We start from the raw sequence: 10647 nt of genomic DNA on the forward strand, positions 1-10647 counted from the left end.
CATTGATGTGTCTATGGCTTTTACCTGCCTCTAGGTTGAGGGACTTCGATTAGTTCAGCTGCAGATTCCAGTGGTTGAATCCTTTTGTACATCTAACTGCAGGTAGAATCACAGATTCATGTGAGTTGAAAGAGACCCTTAAAGGCCATCTGGTCCAACTCCCCTGCAATGAACTGGGACACCTACAGCTACATCAGGTTGCTCAAAGCACCTGCAGTGTCAACTTGAGTGCCTTCAGGATCAAGGCATCCACCACCACTCTGGGCAACCTGTGCCAGTGCCTCAGCACCCTTACTGTAAAAAAATTTGTTTTTATCTCCCCTCTTTCAGTTTGAAACCATTTCCTCTTGTCCTGTTACAACAGACCGTGTTGCAGAGTATGTGCTCTTCTTTCATACAGCTCCTCTTTACATACTGAAAGGCTGTTCTTGGGTCTCCCTGGTGCCTTCCCTTCTCCATGGTGAACAGCCCCAGCTCTCTCAGCCTGTCCTCATAGGGAGGTGTTCCATCCCTTGGATTATTTTTATGGCCTTCCTCTGGACACACTCCAACAGCTCCATGTCTCTCCTGTACTGAGGACTCCCCATCTGAACACAGTACTCCAGCTGAGGTCTCACCAGTGCAGAGAAGAGGGGCAGCATCACCTCCCTCACTTTCCTGGACACGCTTCCTTGGATGCAGCCCAGGTACTCCAGGACTTGGACCAAGGCATAATGACTCTTAATCTGTTGCTGAGATACTGCAGCTGTGAGGAAGGAGTCCGCAACCTTTGGTAAGCAGCATAATTGTAAAGAGGTTGTTCCTATCTGCACTGTGACCTTCATACATATCACACGTCTAAAAGTTAATAAAGTTTGTGATTGTTTGTTATGGTGAATATCAGACTCAATTTTATTGTTCTAGGCAGTCAGTGTATGATTGTTTAATCTGGCAAGTTAGGCAACAGATGGAGGACAATATGTTTAAAAGCTGAGATAATAGCAGTAGTCACTCTGTTGTCATTGCAAAGCTCCATTTAGAAAGAATTTGTAGAAACGTTTAATTATTTTTAAGACAAGAGACATCTAGTCTGTTCACAGGGCTTTATTTCACATGAATTACTTCCTGTTTAATTTAGTCTGGATTAAACTGAACACTCGCTTACTCTCAATGAGAACATCTATATATACATAAATCACAATCAAGAAATAACTGTGTGTAGAGACAAGTCCTTAGTCCCTCTGTCTCGCCACCTCCTCCTGCCTACCATCCTAACTTCCTCCTTCTTTTGATCTGGGTTCAGCTAAGCTGGATCCTTGTGGAGAGATGTTTGTGCTCTAAGGGAGCTCTGCTGAAACTGAAGCGATCTGCAGAATGGGGATCTTGGACACTTCCTTCTGGGGTTGTGCTTGACTTAGTTGCTAGTGGCACACCAAATATTTCATTCCATTAACGATACATTGCAATTCAAACACCTACTTCACTGGTGAGATGGCAAAGACTGTAAAATAAAATAAACTGGACAAAACCCAACTTGCAATTAGCTTGCAGTTGACTTTAAGCAATAAATTGATTGTACACCTTCCACCTGCACAGCGACCGCAGAACTAATGCAACACGCAGCAGCAGCAGAGGAGAGCTCATGAGCAAACATGAAGAGTTATGCTAAGAGAATTTATATTGCTCAAGTGCTTTCATAAAGGTTAGGCCTAAATAAAATTCACATTTATGTTGCCTAGAGAGTGGCGGCTCAGCCTGAAGTTTTGGTTGATGAAGTGTAGAGAGGCTGGAAAAAGGCACCAGAATGGCACTTCCTTTAAGAGGAAGAAGAAGATGGCAAGGGAATTCCAGAGCTGTTTGTTCCCCAATTAAAAATAAACACATAAACTATGCCAGTAGATAGGCAGCATGACAAAAGAACAGTCGGTATGGAGTTTACTGAGAACAAATCATGTGACAGCAGCCTAATGGATCTCTTTGTGGCAAGGTAGCCAGTGCTGTCCATGTCCTTCTCTCCTGTGCATTAACACAGGCATCAAGAAGAAAACCCTCTTCCTACTTTGTTTCACTGCCTTGCAGTGCTATCAGAGAACAGGGCTTTAGCCTTTTCATTTTATGTGGATGTCATTCTAAAGCTTTGCTTGATATATACACAGTAAACCAAGCCAAAGCATCAATAGGTTGTGGGGCACCTTTTCCCCCATTAGAGACAAAATGTTTTTCTCCCATTGTCTATGAAGGGATAGCAGATTTCAACTATGTAACAGCTTCAAAGCTGGTACAAAGGGACACTGATTTGTAACTTTCCAAAGGTAAAAATAAAAAAATTCATCCATTCACTCAGGCTGCAAACCTCTAAGCTGTGTTTTAACATTTTTTATACAGAAGTGGTGCAGTGCTGTAGTTTGCTTAAGCCAATCTGAAATGGCGTCTTGCTGAAGGAGGCTTGCTATCCCCTCTTTCATATTGGTGCTGGCATTCACGTGGTTGAAGAGTAACTGAATCAGCTCAATGATCTCACTTTTAAAAAGAAAAAAAAAACAAACAACAGAAAGCCAAACCACCATTTCCTTATTAGTGTGCAGACAGACTTTAAGCTGGCCTGAGTTACCACTGATGTCAACAGACAGGGGGGTAGAAAGGAAATCACCTCTGAAGAAGGTGGTGAAAAGGGCACAGTTACACATGGCAGCAGATGCAGTGAACTCAGCGTGTGGAATTCCTTGCTGATCTCATTTACAGCACAACTGCTTACTTAAAGAACAGTGACAGAGAGTAACAGAATGCATGCTGTATTTCGTGGGATCTAGTAAGAAAATGGTTTCAGGGCTTTAGGGAGGCTTTTGACATGTCTTAGTGATTTGAAATTATATGCCAAAAATACAGATTGGGCCAAACACTCCTCTCCCAAATGACAGAGTTTAAAGCAAGTGCAAAATAATAGAACTGACTAATGGTCCAGCTTGGAGGGTTTTTTGCAAGGAAAAATATGATACTTTTCCTGACTGCTTTCTTAGGAACCACTGAACTATTTTTGTCAACATTGTTCCTTTGTAAGGATATAATACGAAGCCCTGAATTCAGGCTGTTAAATGAGAAGGATTAAATGGCATCAGTTGTATGTGTATCTCATTAGCAAGTCTGTTTATAACAGTAGAGATCTTGAAAAGGCATCAAAACACAATAAAAATTAAAGATCATATTATAGTGTAAGCAATGAATAGGGGTTGTTTCTGTGGTGCTAAGAATGCCTAGTTCTACGTCTTCTTTCTGCAACCCCGGAGAACAAAAAAGGTGTTCTGCATGACTTCCCCAAGCTGGATCTTGCTCTGCCTCTTGGCAGACACCATCCTTTTTCAGGTACATTTTTCCCTGCTGCTAGCTGTGCTGCAGGGCACCATCTCCTAGGTCATCATCAAAGGGTTTCTTTGTCAGCCAGGCAAGCTGGCTCCTTCATCCTCTGCAGAGCCAGAGCCAGGCCGCTCCCACTGACATCCACAGCGGTCCCGTGCCAGACCCGCAGCGATGCATTGTGCTGCTCTCCATATCCCAGCAGACTTATGCCAGCTCGCCTTATCTGATATTCTGGCTCCATGAGAACGAGTCCCTCATGACTCACGTCCACCTCATGCCTGATGTGCACGGGAAGGAGTTGTTTTCCAAGCCGGGTCCTACATACTCCTTGCTTCTCAGAGCTATCTATTGGGAAGCACAGAATACATACGTGTTCAAGGCACCCTCTATGGGTTCTGCTGGAAATAGCACTCGTGTGGGTGTGAAAGTAACTTGAGAATGACGGTGGAACTAAGGCAGAACCTAAAAACTAGTTTCCCAAACTGAATAGTTTTAGATTACATGCATTAGAGTAAAAATAACCAGCATGAAAAATGCATAAATTGGCATCAATTCACAGGGGGAAAAAAAAAAGCTATTTTCAACAACGTTCATTGAGATCAGTATTTTATTTTGCTTTTGATACGCAAACCTTGGAGTGCTAATGTAACACCAAAGTGTTAACATAAAATTTGAAAGAAAAAAAAACCTCCAAAAAAATAACTTTGAAATCCATTGTCACAAACTATTGCCTAGTAAATACAATGAGTCTAACACAGCCTTTGTATCCAAACCACAGATGAATACAAACTCTAAATTCAGTGAAGGAGAAAGTTTCACTTTTTAGCTTCCTAAGGCCTTTGTGTGAGTGCTAACACTGAATAGTAATGAATCATTATAGAATCATAGAGTCATAGAACAGCCTGAGTTGAAAAGGACCTCAAAGATCATCGAGTTTCAACCCCCCTGCTATGTGCAGGTTCTCCAACCAGCAGACCAGGCTGCCCAGAGCCACATCCAGCCTGGCCTTGAATGCCTCCAGGGATGGGGCATCCACAGCCTCCTTGGGCAACCTGTTCCAATGTCACCACTCTCTGTGTGAAAAACTTCTAATATCTAACCTAAACCTCCCCTATCTCAGTTTAAAACCATTCCGCCTTGTCCTATCACTATCCACCCTTGTAAACAGCCATTCCCCTTCCTGTTCATACGCTCCCTTCAAGTACTGGAAGGCCACAGTGAGGTCTCTGGAACCTTCTCTTCTCCAAGCTAAACAATCAACCTTTCTTCTTAGAGGATGTGCTCCAGCCCTCTGACCATCTTAGTGGCCCTCCTCTGGACCCACTCCCAGAGCTCCATGTTCTTTCTGCGCTGGGGGCAACAGTGGGATAAGGCTTTATAGTGTGACACTAAGCAGCATGAGAACAATTGCTTTAAGATATGATTTTCAAAATAAGTTGCCATTAATAAATGATCAACCTTTCTGTGTCTGACCCCACCGTTGATTTTTGTCTTCCAAAATACATTTGATGGGCTTAAATATATCTTGCCCTTCAAGTGTGATTCCATAGCTCAAAACCGTGCATGCTTAAACCTGTCATAGGAAAGCCCAGGTCCTGAATAGGCTTTGTGTAAATTAGCCCTGATACCTGCAACGCAGCAAACTCCAAATCAGGCAGGCATAGGCAACTGCCCAAAGGAGTAAATTGTTGGATAAAGGATTAGAGGCTTTTGGTAAACTATTATAAAAGATCTGCATTTTGGTTGACTAATACTTTCCATTATAAAGGATTCTTTCTTTGGGAAGCATTAACACCTCTGTTGTTTGTTGCAGGCCTTTGATATTTAGCAGGGGAAATCCCAGAGGCTATAGTGGTGCCTATTCTTTGCCCAGAGACACGTGAGTCAGTTTTACCAGTATTGTAAAGAATTAAAAATGTTGGGTCTCTGATTCATGCACAAAGGCAGATTAAAATCAGGTTACCTCCCACATCTGTCTGGTCTGCACCCTCCGCAAAGATGGCTCAACTGCTCTTGAAACATCAGCTGAATTGCCACAAATTACAGCCAGGCATATTTAATAACACTAAAAGGCGAGCACGAAGATCTCAGCTGCTTGCAGAGCAGAAACTTTCCAGGCAGTAACAAGGTAGATGGCTGTGGGAGGAAATTTTTACTGCCACCATTTTAAATCTGCCTGTATGGGTGACAGAGATCTTACGCTGCTTTTCACTCTCTTGCCGAGATGGTCTAACGTTGCAGACAGCCTGCGCTGGGTGATTAGACTGAAGCAGCAGTGAGCACTGCTCTCTGAACACGGGCACACTGTCAGAGACATGAGTTAAGGCTCTCTCTGGCAAAATCCTCTCCCATTCATAGTGGGAATGTCACAAATGGCACAAAGCCTTCTGCTGGCTTTCGCTCCACACTCTTTGGAACAGCAAATGCAGCAGGAACTGCACCCAGCTCCCTCAGAGCGTGAGGAAGTAGGAGTAGTTCATGGGTGAGTGTAACAAGCCCTATGCTGACGCCACCACCTCACCGCCTCCTACCAGCCGGTGTGGGAGCCTGTGCTTTTCCAGCTGTGTGGTTGAGAGGGAAGGAGTCTTATCCCTTCTTCCAGCCTAGCACATGGGCCTAGCCTGTCCTCATAGTCCTCACATGCAACAGCTGCAGGCAGTTAAGGGTCCGTTCAGCAGAGACAGTTGTCTATAGAAGATGCACAGTGCAAATCCTCCCAGATAAAAGTGTCCCAAAATCCCTGACTGCTTTGTAGTTACAAGGCGAGCTCACTTCAATTTTTGTTCAAACTATTTCCAGTCTGTTTGATATTCTGTTCTTGTTGGCTGGGGACTCAACAGATGCAGGTTTGTTCAGGTAAGGAAATGAGCATTCAGGAAGCCATGGTAATCACACCATCCACTGTGTTATGAAGGGCCTTGCCTTGAAAGCACCTGTTTGCAGGCAGCAGAGCAATCCACTCCCAGAGATTACGTTTGGCTCCTCAAGGGATGCTGGCTTGTAATAACTAATATACTGTCAATCAGTCTTCCAGCTGGCTGAATACTACCTCCTCATGTAGTATAGAAAGCTCTGGTATAGAAATCTCTGGTCCTACAATAATGTTTTCCCCAGTACCTTGTGACTGTGGCTGAAGTTGTGTGTAAAGTGCTTCCACTGCTGAGGTGTCTTTTACAAGAGTTGTCGTCTTCTCTTCCACAACTATTTTGTCTTATTGAAAACCTATTTATTATCATCTTGTTATCAGGAGTCTGACCTGAACCTGGGATTGCATTATATATTGCTAAATTTAAACTCATGTGACCCTCATCTTCTTTGTTAAACCTAAAGGAATAGAATAGAACATACTGAAAATACAAGTTACAGACATAGTATTTATGGAAGAAAATAAGAATAACCTCTCATTAGATTGCCAAAATTGAAATTGTCAGCAATTAAAAGATGAATCAGATTGCAATTTATTATATTGTATTAAAACAAAAAATGCTCAATGTGAAGAGAACCGACTGCAGTAGGATTCCAACAAGCTCATCAAATACACGACTGAACAGAAAATAAGAGACACCTATTTGTAATTACATCTTATTTACTGAATTTTCTTGTGCCAGTTGAAGCAGTGGTAACATACCTGAAACAAGAATGACTGCTGAGTTTATGCACTTCTCAGAGGTCAATGTATAACTCAGAAGTATTTCTGAGATGCGGCATTTAGATTTTGGAATACCATTACTCTTGGAAAGAAATGGTGTTAGAGTCATTTACTCCTTTGTTAAAAATGGCAAAACCACACTATCTAGCTAAAAAATCTTACTGAAGTTAGCTTCCTAAAACGTTTAAAATATATGAGTTTTAGGCAAGCTTATCTGATTAAGGAACCCCAGTGAACATATAAATTTCTGCATGACCTTCAGCACTGAAGATGTATCTTCAATACCAGTGTGACAATATAGCTTCCACTGAAATACATTCAGTTTACAATACAATGATCATTATTTGGAAAGTAGAAACAGACAAAAAGCGTGCACAAACTATTACAGCTAAAGCTGTATTTTTAATGTAAAGCTGCATTTTTAATTTTAATCTGACTCACCTGTCTAAAAGTGATGTAATTTTTACATAATTGATAGTTTCTCTATTTTCAGGTTACACATTGGGTCTAAGGGTACAGCACCAACCTGAGGAGAAAGTTAATACTGTATATTAATCCAGTGTTTTGAGTTTTAGATTAAGATTGGCATGTTGTCACACACACATATATATATATATAGGTAAGGATGAATCAGGTATTTGCATAAGGCTTGTAAGAGTCTTAGAAATATGTGCAAATACTTGATTTGATGGAAAAATGAAAGATTTCTTTCATTCACATGAAACTAAACACATGCAAATATGAAGCTTTAGGATCATTTGGAGCAATGTATTTTATTCTACTATTTAATATACTCACCACATGTGCTCTCTTGTAGTGCCGTCTCCAAGTTTGTAAAGTCCATGAAGTAAAACCACATCCTTCAACATCACAGCTGTAGGCATCTGAATCACTGTGCGTTTCAACACGTTTATGCAGATCACAGGCATTCTTAAAACTCAAAACAAAGTAAAACAAATAACAGATAGGATAGTACAGAGAAGTACTCTTGTGGTTAATGTTTAGGACTGGGAGGTAGTAATTTTTGGCTCTGAAAATGACAAGTGAAAGCGGAATATCTGGAAATCATTTCTCTAACTCAGTTTTTCCATCTGCAAAAAGGGGATAATACAGACACCTCTTTGATGTGCTTTCTATTTCATTTTCCATTCCTTCTTTCTTCCCACACATCCATACCTTGCCTGAATCTAGGAGATTTTTCCACAACCATGTTGCAAGGCATCGTCATCTCTTTCTGTTCACATAAAGAATATTCTTTTCCACCATTTAGCAGTCAGTTCATTACTTTGGGTCTAGAAATTCAGATTATTTCCTTGTGTTCTCCCACGATGTGAACACAAAAGTACTTAAATATTTGTTCACTTTATCCCGCTCTCAGCATACAAAGATAAGATCACTCATTTTCTCTGGCAGAAGTTATACATAAAAAGTTATACATACGCTTACATGTGCAATCTGGTCTATCACATCACAGTGCTACTTTTTTTGTTTGGTTGGTTATAATTTCTCTGCTCATTGGCATCATATTGTGAAAGCAGAAAAGAAGCCACCATAGAAAAGTGAGCAACCAAGACTTTAAATGTTACAGTGAACGTGTGACAGAAGAATAATTCAAAAGAGAAGACTGAGCTCTCTGAACAAATGGCTAACAGTCATTTGGAATGGCAAAACCCAACATTTTCAGGCACTACTGCTGCACATCTCATCCTGATGAATATTTTTTAGTGCACAAATTTTGTCAAGAAAAGTCACCTTTAATAAATCAATCCTACTTCACCACTGAACTACATTTCAACATATGAAGGCAGATGAACAGCAGATAAATCTATTAGATTTCCGAATTGAACAGCTGTCTATTTTAGCAGTTGAAAAGTTTTCTTATCTTTATGAACTCCTATGTAAGACACTAACTCAGGGTTAGCTGAGGGTATCGCTACAAGCCTTGCATTTTCTTACCTGCTGTCACAGAGGTGACTATGGAAAGGACATGTATTACAGCGTCGGAATCAGATGCGTGTTTCCGGTGAGAAGGCGTTTGTGCATACCATGTTACAAAGAGGATATGTTACAGAGTTAGCTACAGAAACTTTCAGTTCTGCAACACAACTCCATCAGGATACTCAGTCCATACGACAGAAATATATATATATTAAAAGCTCATACTAAAAAGTAACATTCTAGTAATTTGGGAATCAAATGTACAGAGAAAGAAATGAGGTGAAATTGGAACGCAGATACAATAGAGAGAACAGTCAAATAGCAGTCAGTCTTATAATCTTTTACATGCATATATAATCTTATGGTGTTTGAAGTTACTTTCCAAAAAGGTAAGGGAAAGAGGCGTAGAGGATCACATTTCACTCTCCAGGCTCTAACAAAAGGATGATTATAGTCTTGCCTTTAGCACTTTGGGAGAATTCCTAAAAGGTGCATGTTGTCTGCAGGCCTTCTGACAGACAAGCACTGGCAAATCTACTTTTAATGTTTAAAGTATTACCACTCTTTTATAAGGTGGCAGAAGGAGTATGTGTCTGTCCTCCGCCTCCCCATTTCACATTCGGATATTTTTGCTTAAGGCATAATAATGGTAGGTGGTTGCTAAGCTGACAGACTTTGAACTGCACTGGCTGAGGCACTGGTTGGCTCTGCTGACTGTGGAACAGGGGAGAACCTCTGGCAAGTTAGCAGGCAGGACTGTAACATCTTAAGCTGAACAAGTGCTTGCTTTGCTGCAGATGAATCAGGAACTTGATGAATGTCATAGGAAGAGTCTCAGTAAAGAAGTTTGGGATTCAGATAAAATCTGTTATATGTAAGACCTTGAAACATTGCCTTATTTTATAATCAGATCAGTGCTTAACAGGTGGCCAGAGAAAAACATGCAGTTGAAGTGGTCATGTGAAAAAAAAAGGGCTTGTTCTAACTACTCTGGAATTATTCCTTGCGTAGATACTTTTCCTCTTCATTTATCTTAAACTATGAGGATTTTTTTTTTCCTTTCTAAAATAAGTAGCTTCTTCTGTAAAATTAGTCTGGAAAAACTTAACATTTAAAACTGAATCAGTGATGTTCAACAGTCTCTTGAAATGGCAATATCCAACAGTTTACCTAGTTGCCTGGCATGTAAATGTTTCCACGTAGGGAGCAATTTCAGAACACCTGCAGCATTTGCGTTCGCATAACAACTTATTTCACACTTATTTCTTAGAGGTAAGCAAACACTTTTAAAGGAAATTTCAATAATTATCTATTACCAGAAAGCTATTACGAAATACTGGTGTAAGAATCTGAAAATGCCATGTCTGCACTGGCAATCTGTGCTGGCATATGTGTGCTGCCAGAATTTGTAAAGAAAGCTGAATCATGAACTGAGAAAGTAACTGGCTGTAATGTCTGAAGGGATTTAGGTGGTGCTTGAACAGTTGGATCAAGACTTGCTTCACAGCTTCCTCAGCCAAGTTCGCGTTATAGCTGGTTCACAGTGGCTTACTGGGACATGACACAGCAACACCTCATCCTTCTTCCTAGGTCTAAGAACCCTGTGATTTTCCCTGGCTGTACAAGCAGAACACAGTCTGAGTTACCAGGGAACGAGGTTAGCCAGGCTCCTTGCACAGTTCACAAAGGTTTAGATATAGCCAGAGGGAGCAGAAACAAACTGTTCT

This window comes from Lagopus muta, chromosome 1 (assembly GCF_023343835.1).
Source record: "Lagopus muta isolate bLagMut1 chromosome 1, bLagMut1 primary, whole genome shotgun sequence".
NCBI classification, from domain to species: domain Eukaryota; kingdom Metazoa; phylum Chordata; class Aves; order Galliformes; family Phasianidae; genus Lagopus; species Lagopus muta.